At 43.0% G+C, this 11,332-nt stretch overlaps 1 protein-coding gene across 1 annotated transcript in view; it reads left to right on the forward strand.

Moving 5' to 3' along the window:
• LOC140716345 (snake venom vascular endothelial growth factor toxin ICPP-like) overlaps window positions 1-11,332 on the forward strand; it is a 94,338-nt gene that overhangs the window by 77,519 nt on the left and 5,487 nt on the right. The window lies entirely within an intron of this gene.

Raw genomic sequence — 11,332 nt, forward strand, 5'->3', positions numbered from 1 at the left:
GACTCTATAAATGGCTTCTCACATCCGGGCCAGAAGGCCTCAGAATGTGTGTGATTGGACTGCAGCTTGTGTGGATTGCCAGTGGGCAAAAAAATTAAACATCATGTTCGGGTGCCATTGGAGGTCTCTAAGTGACGGTTTGACCGTGTCATTTGGGCTTTGCTAGTCCTCTTCCCCTCTCCCGCGGTTTCACACACCTTCTTACCATGGTGGACTGTACCACCAGGTGGCCAGAGGCCATTTCTTGAGCATCAGCAATGGCCGCAGACATGGTTCAGCCGTTCATCAGCTCATTTTGGCACCCATCTGATACTTCCTCTGACCATGGTCTCCAATTAAGCTTAGAACCTCAGCTATATCACCCACAGTCCAATGGCCTCTGTGAGTGGTTTCACCGCTCCTTAAAGGCTGCTCTGAGGGCTTCCCTGACCGATGAGTGTTGGTATGATCGTCTCCCATGGGTCCTGCTGGGGCTCAAAACTGTTCTGAAAAAGAACCTGCAGTCATCTGTGGCAGAGTTGATTTTCAGGCAGCTATTACGAGAGCCAGGTGATTTCATTCCTGATGCCTATACTGTCTGTTCGACCTCTCTGCAGTGTTCCACCCTCCTCAGTAAATTCAATTTCTTGTCACCTACTTCTACCAGCACTCTTGGGTTCCTGTTGATCTACATTCTGCCTCGTTTGTTTTTGTCTGCCACAATGCATACCAACATCCCATTCGGCCCCCTTACAATGGCCCATTCTGAGTTTTGGAAACCTGAACATATTTTGGTAGATCACCTCAAGCCAGCCCACCAAGATTTGGAGTATTCCGCTGCCATACCCCTGCCATCACAACGTCACCATGAGCATGTCAACACACCTCTGGTCAAGCCACAGGCACTTTCTGTTCCTCCACTCAAGGAACAGAGGACAGAAGCCAGGCTCATCTGAGCTCCAGACAGGCCCAAAATGCCAATTCAGGAGGGAGGGGGGTTGGAGGGGCTGTAAAGAGAAATGTAACTGCGCATACCGCACAACCACCGACATTGAGTTTGGGTTTCACTTTAAGAGGTTGGTCTGGCGTGATGCTGTGATTACGTAAACAACTTATAGCACACTTTTGTTGTGTAAGTTTTGGAGTTCAATAAAATGTGTTATGGGTTTCATTAAACATAAAATGCCTCACTTTGTTTCATTTGTGAAAATGTTTAGTAATGTTCTAATTTGTTCTGTATTTCAGTTAAATACATAATTTTGTACTCAGTTAAACAGTAGTTTGTTGTTTTTACACCTTTTTAACTACTTCCATGAAATGTCAGCTAATTGGAGCAGCTGCTTAATTGGGCTAAAAAATACTGGTCCTGATGTGTCCCAACTAACCAGAATCCACCGCAATCAAATACCTGTTCCTCTTTGACTCATTATCCTTAAAGACAAAAATTCACTTTGTCTTAGACTTTAACAGGTGGCTCCTTATTTAAACACAGTGGGTGAGAGTTCTACACTCTTCCACAAGAGGAAACATCCTCTCCACATCCCCCCTGTCAAGACCTCTCAACTCATCTTGCACTCCCAGCACACGCAAGACCAGCCTGTTTCATGTGCTTGCTTGTTTGCTTGTTTATTTATCTATTTATTTAGAGGCACAGCGTGGTACAGCCACCCTGCCCAGCAACCCACCTATTTAACTCGAGCCTAATCACATGCAATTTATTATGAACTACTAACTGGTACGTCTTTGGAGTGTGAGAGGAAACCGGAACACCCAAAGGACACCCGTGTGCTCATGAGAAGTACATTCAATCTTCTTACAGAGGACATCAGAGCCAAGCTCCAGACTCTGAAACCCCAAGCTGTAATAGCATCACACTAACCACTGCGCCACCATGACTCTACTGATGATTGGCAAGCCTCCTGCCCCCACGTTCTGCCTTCTGCCAGTTAGCCTGTCTTCTTACGATGCTGAAAACTGTCTCCACCACTACAGGCGTGTGGTTTGTCAGCCTCATGCACATCATCTTGTCAGAATCTTTCTGTAAATCATAATCCCCTGTGAGCACTGCAGCCCCAGGACATACCACAATCCCCCTGGTCCTGTTGTTCAGTAAACCTTCTCTGAACATCCTCTTTAGGAGACTATTACTGTACACCAGGGCAGACAAGGTCTCACCATGCTCTACATAAACAAAGCGTAACCTTTCTGCTAGCCATGAACAATAACATTCTGTAATCCTTCCTAATTAATAGTGGTAGGCATCATGGTAGCGTAGCTTTAGCACAATACAATAATCACCGATCGGGGTTTGATTCCTGCCTCTGTCAGTAAGGAGCTTGTACATTTCTCCTGTGACCGTGTAGGTTTCCTCCCACATTCCAAGGACATATGGGTTAGGGTTAGTGAGTTGTGGACATGCTGTGTTGGTGCCAGAAAGATGGCGACTCTTGCTGACTGCCCTAGCACATTCTCAGACTGTGCTGGTCGTTGAGGCAAAATGATGTATTTCACTGTGTTGTTCAATGTATGGGTGACAAATAAAGCTAATCTAATCTGATTTAATTACTTACTGTGCCAGCATATAAATCTTCTGCAACTCACACACTGGGATACTCAAATCCCGCTGCAATCTCTCATTGCTTCCTTTTTTGTTGCCAATATGGCCAATGTCACATTTTCCCACTGTAACTGTATTTGCCATATATTGTCTCCTCAGTTCACCTATCAATACCACCTCATGTCATTATAGTCAACATCCGTCCAGAATTGCTCCTGTATGTATATTTCATTACAACATAGGAAGCCATTCAGCCCATTGAGCTTCTGCTAGCTCTGAAGAATAACATCAGTTCCATTTGCCCAATTATGGTGTTGCATGCCCATGAACCATTTCCTGATGCTTCCATCAGCCCCTATATATAGATTGTTAATGGTGGTGAATTAACCCAACAACCCAGGTAGGGAGAATATGCAAACTCCACACAGACAGTGCCGGAGGTCAGGATCGAACCTGGCCAGACAATGGAGTCAATGAGAATGAGGTGAGCCTGGGGATCAGACTAGGTAAGGATGGCAGCTCACCTTTCCTAAAGGGAGCTAATGAACTGGACAAGCCTGCACACCCAGTCTCCACCCAGCTAACAGGAGTCACCTCCCACTCGATTCTCACTCATCACCTGCAGCCTATTTAAACCCAGTTCCCAGCCATGCTCCTTGTTTGCCCATTGAACCAGCCAGTCTCAATTGTTTGCTTCAGTTACCCTGTTGTGTTAAGTATCCATTCTCTCTTGTTTTGTGGTTCCTCATGGCTTGTTATTTTATATTACTCACCGCTAAGTCATCTCTGCTGCTCTGCAATTTGGGTCAAGCCTCCTCTACACTTCCTGACCTTTGTATCACTAGGACAAGGCAGCTACAGAGCGAATCCTGGGAAGTGAGACGAGTGAATTCATGATCAGTATATACGTGTTGTGCCAAAGGGTCTGTTTCTCTGTGTACGACTACTGTCTTTACGATCCCTGATATACTGTAAATCCATTATATTCTGGTCACATTCCTGAGATTAGCATTTTTTTTCTCAGCTTTACTTAAGTACTCAAATTGTTAATTCTCCAGCTGCTGTAATGTGCTTTGAACATCTGTCTCCAGATATTCAGAGGCCTGTATACTAATCTATTAACTCAGCCCTACTGTATCATTGCCCTCAGTTGTATCCCCTGAACCTTCCCCCTTGCCTTAGTTCCTGAGATGTTGCAAGTGATCCCATTGTGATTCATTGACTAAATTTAAGCTATTTGCAATCAGAACACAGATTCTGGGAACAGGGCTTCCACATACAACCCAGGAAATCTGCAGGAAACTGTCCCCTGAGGCAAAGATGCCAGAAATTAGGGCAGGAGTAGTGAATCTTGAGAACGTGTGCCCAAATTAACAATAACCCTATAAAAATTCTCTCACCTGACATGGTCATTTTGAGCAGAGATTATCATTGATTAATGAATTTGTAAAAATAATTATTGACCATTTTAAGGAAAAAGAATGAGTTCTGCTGCTGACTTGTGTGTATTCACTGTTCATCAAAATGTACAAAAGACAGATTAAAATAAATGAGGCATTTTAGAAAGCCAGCTCAAAAATTATCAATATTAATATTTTTAAGACAATTGAAAATAAGATCAGTTCTAAATAGAATTGTTACTGTAACTGTATGCTATCCAAATACTGATGTGTACACCAGGTCTGCCAGGATTTCAAAATCTATCATTCGACATTGTGCATTCTTGCAGTTGTCTAGCTGTTGCCAAGCCAGCGTGAGGTGCTTCCTGTAAAAACATTTCACTGCTCTTGGGTTGTAAAATAATCGTTGCTTCATTCGGCAGTAAAGATGACCAATTTTGTATCTTTTTATTACGAGTGGGGCTTAAAGTGGAATGTGTGGGGGAGGGGCGGGGCAGCACTGCATGTCATGTACCAACAAAACTTTTGTTTGTGCCATCTCGGAAACACGTTCCATAGGTTCACCACCTTTGAAAATAGAGGTTATATGCTTAGAGTGCCAGTGATCCCTCCTATCTGTCCAACAATCCTTTTGACCCTCCTATGATCAAGCAGGAGCTACCAGAGCATTAGGAAAAGAACTGTTAGGATGGGAAACAGCTTCTTCCCCCAGGCAGTAAGACGACTGAATCCCTGCCACCACACATAAATCTCATTATATGGTCTCATCACATATGAAGCATCAGTAGTGTTATACTGTTTATCTTTTAACTTGTATCATAAATGCACTTCATTATTTGTCAATTGTCCCATTTGGTGGTATACTCTGTGTTGGGTGTGTTATATGTACTGTGCACCTTGGTCCAGAGAAATGTTACCTTGTTTGGTGGGATACTATTTGTTGCGTGAGAGTTGTATGTACTGTGTTGTGCACCTTGGTCCGGAGGAAAGTTGTTTTGTTTGGTGATATGCATGTGTATGGCTGAATGACGATAAACTTGAACTTGACTTGGTGGTAAAGAGGTCTGGAGGGGATCTTAGGAGTAATTTTTTCACCCAGTTGGTGGTTGGAATCAGGAACACACAGCCTGATCTGGTGCAAGAGGCAATGTTTCATTATGAGCACTTGGACACCTGAGCAAGCTGGACCACTCAGGGTCTTTTCCTTTTCTTTGTGACTTTGTTTCTCTGAAACTGTCACCAAATGTGTTATTTTAAGATTCAAGATTGTTTCATGTCATTTCTATACACAAGTGTAAGGAGAGTGAAATAATTGTAACTCCAGATCCAATGCAGTACTAAAAACATACAAAAGATAAAGAACACAATAAAATTACTAAAAAAAAAAGCCACAATAAATACATGAACTGCATAGATTGAGTATCCATCAGTCACCTAATGGATACTCAATCAAGTAGTGGTGGAGTTAGTGGGTGGAGGTGTTGATCCACCTTACTACCCCCACCAGAGGAAGCTTCCTCTCTACATTAACCTAATCCAGTCCTTTCAACATTTGGTAGGTTTCAATGAGATCCCCAAAAATTCTTCTAAATTCCAGTGAGTACAAGCCCAAAGCTGCCAAACAGTCCTCATATTAACCCCTTCATTCCTGGAATCATCCTTGTGAACTTCCTCTGGACCCTCTCCAATGAGAATACATCCTTTCTGTGATACAGGGCCCAGAACTGTTGACAATACTCCAAGTGCGGCCTGACTAGTGTCTTATGAAGGCTCAGCATTATCTCCTTGTTTTTATATTCTATTCCCCTTGAAATAAATGCCAACTTTGCATTTGCCTTCTTTACCACAGACTCAACCTATAAATTAACCTTTGGAAGTCTTGCACAAGGAATCCTCAGTCCCTCTGATGTTTGAACCTTCTCTCCATTTAGATAATAGTCCAAACTATTGTTCCTTTTACCAAAATAAATTATACATTTTCCAACACTTTTTTGCCCATTCTTCCAATTCTTCTAAGTCTTGCTGCAATCGCATTGCTTCCTCAGCACTACCTACCCGTCCACCTATCATTGTATCATCCGCAAAGTTTGCCACAAAACCATCAATTCCATTATGTAAATAATCAATAAACAATGTGAAAAGTAGCAGACCCAATACTGGCCCCTGCGGAACACCACTAGATTAACTCCATTTCTCACTGATTCACCGATTAAAGCATCAAGAATTGCAATCAAGTAGATTGCGCTCAGCTCTCACCTGTAGCTCCAAGTAGCTGTAACACACGCAGCGGCCACACCCCGGTAAACCGTCTCGGCAGAAGACGTCACTGGAATTTAGGGCCAAACCAGGTGAGGGTAATTGATGGGTCTTCAACCCTCGGTGAGGTAGGGGATCTGCCTATCCCAGCGTGTTCAACTCGTCTATTTGCCTCTCACTCACTGCTCTCGGAGGAAGGTGCCTCTGTGTGACAGTCTCTCTCTCTCCCTCCCTCTCACTCACTGCTTCCGGAGGAGGGTCCCTGGTTTCTCCCTCGATGCTGCCAGGGTCCTGGGTCTTGGACAAGGTTCAATCGATATGGTTTGTGGACTGGACACATTATGATATGTTTCTGCTTTTTTGTTGCTCCTTTTTGTGCAATTTTGATTGAGGCGGCCTGCAGATAACGATCTGCAAGATGCAAGATGGAATAGAACTCAGCTGAATTGAATATGCCTGAACTGTTTCGATGACGACTTTGTGGTTTGGTGTTTTATATTCTGTGCTTTTTACTCATAGTTTTGCTATTTGTGCATGGGAGGGAGGGGTTGATAAAAATCTCCTCAAACTCCTAATGAAATATAACCACCGTCATGCTTTGTAACTGCATCAACATGTTGGGCCAGAATAGATCCTCAGAGACATCGACACCCAGGAACTTGAAACTGTGCTCCCTTTCCACCACTGATTTGTCGATGAGGACTAGTGTGTGTGCCTTCTGTCTCACCCTTTCTGAAGTTCACAATCAATTCCTTGGTCATACTGATGTTAAGTACACCGTTGTTGCTGCAATTCCACTCAGCCAATTGATCTATTTCGTTCCTGTATGCCTTCTTGTCACCACCTGAAATTCTGCCAACAATAGTTGTATCATCAGCAAATTTATTGATGGCATTCGAGCTATGCCTAGCCACACAGTCATGGGTGCAGAGAGAGTAGAGCAGTGTTAAGCACACATCCCGAAGGTGCACCAGAGTTGATTATTACCAAGGTGGAGATGTTATTTCCGATCTGCACAGACTGTAGTCTTCCAGTGAGGAAGTTGAGAGGATCCAGTTGCAGACAGAGGTACAGAGGCAGAGGTCTGAAGCTTTTTGATGAGAATTGTAGGAATGATTGTGTTAAACACTGAGCTGTAGTCAATGAACAGCAGCCTGATATGTGTTGTCCAGGTGATCCCAAGCTGTGTGAGGTGCCAATGAGATCACATCCACTGTAGACCTATTGTGGTGATAGGCAAATTGCTGTGAGTCCAGGTGCTTGTTTAGGCAGGAGTTGATTCAAGAAATAACCAACCTTTCCAAGATCTTCAACACCGTAGATGTGAGTGCTACTGGACAATAATCTATATTTAAATTGGAAGTTAAGAGCTAAGACACAGGGAAGACCATAAGACAAAGGAGCAGAATTAGACCATTTACCCCATTAAATTTGCTCCACCACTTCATCATGGCTGATTTTATTATTCCTCTCAACCTTGTTCTGCACCCTTCTCCCCATAACTTTTGACAGCCTATCAAGAACCTATCAAACTCTGTTTTAAATTTTTGGGCACCATGGTGTGATGCTATTACAGCTCGGGGCATTGGAGTTCAGCGTTCAATTCCAATGTCTTCTGAAGGTGTATGGGTTTTCTCCAGTTGCTCCAGTTTCCTCCCACAGTCTAAAGAAGTATTGGTTGGTAGGTTAATTGATCTTGTAAATTGCCCTGTGATTACGGTCTGCACTGTGGAAGACACTAGCAGTATGGTGGAAGTTCCAGGAGTCAGGGGTCATAAAGTGTGTGAAGTTACAATTACTAAAGAATGGTTCTTGGGAAACTGAAAGGTCTGAAGGTAGATAAGTCACCTGGACCAGGTGGTCCACACCCTAGAGTTCTAAACAAGATGACTGAAGAGACTGCAGAGGCATTAGTAATGATCTTTCAAGAATCACTAGATTCTGGAATGGTTCCAGAAGACTGGAAAATTGCAAATGGTTACTCCTCTCCAAGAAGGGAAAGAGGCAGAAGGAAGGAAACTGTTGGTTCGTTAGTCTGACCTCAGTGGTTGGGAAGGTGTTGGAGTTGATTATTAAGGATAAGGTCTCAGGGTACTTGGAGGCAGATGATAAAATGGGCCGTAGTCAGCATGGTTTTCTCAAGGGAAAATCTTCCCTGACAGATGGAATTCTTTGAAGAAAGAATAAACAAGCAGGATAAACAAAGGAGAATGTGTTCATGTTGTGCAAATGGATTTTCAGAAAGCCTTCGACAAGGTGTAATGCATGAGTCTGCTTAAATGCTATTACAGGAAAGATTCTAGCATGGATAAAGCAGTGGCTGATTGGCAGGAGGGAAAGAGTGGGAATAAAGGGAGCCTTTTCTGGCTGGCTGTCAGTGACTAGTGGTGTTCCATGAGGGTCTGTATTGGGACTCATTCTTTTTACATTATATGTCAATAATTTGGATGATGGAATTGATGGCTTTGTTGCAAAGTTTGCAGACAATATGATAACTGGAAGGGGGTAGTTTTGTGGAAGTAGAGAGGCTACAGAAAGACAGATTAGAGGAATGGGCAAAGAACTGGCAGATGGAATACACTGTTGGGAAGTATATGGTCGTGCACTTTGGTAGAAGATATGATAGGGTTGACTATTTTCTAAGTGGAGAGAAAATACAAAAAACTGAGGTGAAAAGGGACTTGAGAGTCCTTGTGAAGAATTCTCTGGAGGTTAATTTGCAGGTCAAGTCTATGGTGAGGAAGACAAATGAGATGTTAGCAATCATTTCAAGGGGACTGGAATATAAAAGCAAGGATGTAATGTTGAAATTTTATAAAGCATTGGTGAGGTCTCACTTGGAGTATTATGAGCAGTTTTGGGCCCTTTATCTTAGAAAGGATGTGCTGAAACTGGAGAATGTTCAAGGGAGGTTCACAAAAATGATTCCAATATTAAATGGTTTGTCATATGAAGGTGTTTGATGGTTCTGGGCCTGTATTGGCTAGAATTCAGAAGAATGACAGGTGACCTCATTGAAACCTATCAAATGGAGAAAGACCTTGAGAGAGCGGATATTTCCTATGGTGGCAGAGTCTAGGACCAGAGTCCACAGCCTCAGAATAGAGGTACATCCTTTTACTAATTACTAATCCATACATTTCTGGAATGTGGGAAGAAACTGGAGCAGCTGGTGGCCATGGGAAAATGTAAACACTCCTTACATATAGCAGTGGGAATCGAACCCCACTATTCCAAACCCTGGTGCTGTAAAGCGTTACTATGCTACTATGTGCTGCCAAGACCGAAGAAATGTAAATTAGAATATATTCCAAATAAAAAGTTAGTAGTGTGGAGGACTGAAGCCATTGGAAAGACAAACTATTAAAAGCCGAAAGTTGTTAAAAAAGTTAATTTCATGTCAGTCTGTATATCATGATTGCAAAGGGAGCAGTTTCTCAGGAACAGTGAGAGTGGATATTCATTAGGTTGTTGCCTGGGCTTGAAAACGGAGGACAAAAATCTGTCTTGTATTTCTTTATGACGGTGGGGTGATCTGATCTGATCAGTGTTCAGAATGGTAAAAGGAAGTAGATACGGAAAACTACATCCTCTGATGTGAGTATAGAATACTGGGAAATAAACTTAATCTTCAAATTTGAGCCAGGAGGTTCAAGATTGGGTCAGGAAGCACTTATTTTCACAAAGGTATGGTAAACATTCAAAAAAATGATTCCCCTTCTCCATTATTTTCATATCATCCGTCAGAACTGCTGCCTCATGGGTCCTAGACCCAGGTTCAATACTCACCTCAGGTGCTGGCTGAGTAATGTTTCAAAAGTTTCAAATGTACATTTAATATCAGAGAAATGTATACAATATACATCCTGAAATGCTTTTTCTTCACAACCATCCACGAAAACAGAGCGAGTGTCCCCAAAAGATGAATGAAAGTTAAATGTTAGAACCCCACAGTGCTCCCCCAGCTCCCTTCCTCCCGCACATAAGCGGCAGCAAACAACAAACCCCCCCCCTCCCCACACCAGCAAAATAAAATGCATTGGCACCCACCACCAAACACTCAAGTGTGCAGCAAAGCAACAGACTTGCAGAACCCCAAAGACAACTCTTTTTCCCAGTATTCGACATAATAAGGGAGAAAGGGGTGTCTCCATTTCACATTCTCCTTTCACCACATGGCTCTCCCCTGGTGCTCCACACCGGAAGTTTATTATCACTAACACAGTTGTGAAATCTGTTGCTTTGCGGCAGCAGTACGGTGCGACGGGTTAAAATTACAACGAATATATTAAAATACAAAAAGAGCAAGAAATGAGGTATGGTCCACTGTCCATTCAGAAGTCTGATGGCAGAGGGGACGAAGCTATCCCTAAAACATTGAGTGTGTGTCTTCAGGCTCCTGTACTTCCTTCATTATAGGAATGAAGAGAGGGCTGGGGTGTTGAGGGTCCTTAGCTAAGGGGCAAAAGAATCAAAGTGGAATTGATTGGCATTGAGAGAATAAGGTGTTACAGGGAAATAAGAGGGGGAAGGGTCCCAATGGGACAGAAAAAACAAACTTAGAGGAACTCTGTGGGTCAGGTAGCAACTGTGGAGACAGAAAGACAGTTAATATTTCCTGCAGAGACCTGACTGAATTTCCCTCCACATATGCTGCCTGAGCCACTGTGTTCCAACAGCTCTTTTTTTTGCACCACGTTGCAGCATCTGCAGTCACTTGTATCTGCAAGGTCTGAATAGCATCACTGTACTAGGAGTCAGCATAGATAAAATGGGCCAACTGGCCTCTTCCTGGTTGTAATTGGAAACACCCAGATGGAGTGCTGAGGGACAAATGAGACCATAAGACATAGGAGCAGAATTAGGCCATTCAGCCCATTGTATCTGCTCTGCCATTCCATCATAGTTGATTTATTATCCCCCTCAATTCCATTCTCCTGCCTTCTCCCCATAAACTTTACTAATCAAGAGCCTAATAACCTCTGTTTTAAATATACCCATTGACTAGGCCTCCATAGTTGTCTATGGCAATGAATTCCACAGAGCTACCATTCTCTGCTAAAGAAATTCCTCCTCATCTCTGTTCTAATAGGATGTCCTTCTATTCCAGGAGCTCCTAACTTTTTTTATGCCATAGACC

Source organism: Hemitrygon akajei, chromosome 25 (genome assembly GCF_048418815.1).
Source record: "Hemitrygon akajei chromosome 25, sHemAka1.3, whole genome shotgun sequence".
NCBI classification, from domain to species: Eukaryota; Metazoa; Chordata; class Chondrichthyes; order Myliobatiformes; family Dasyatidae; genus Hemitrygon; species Hemitrygon akajei.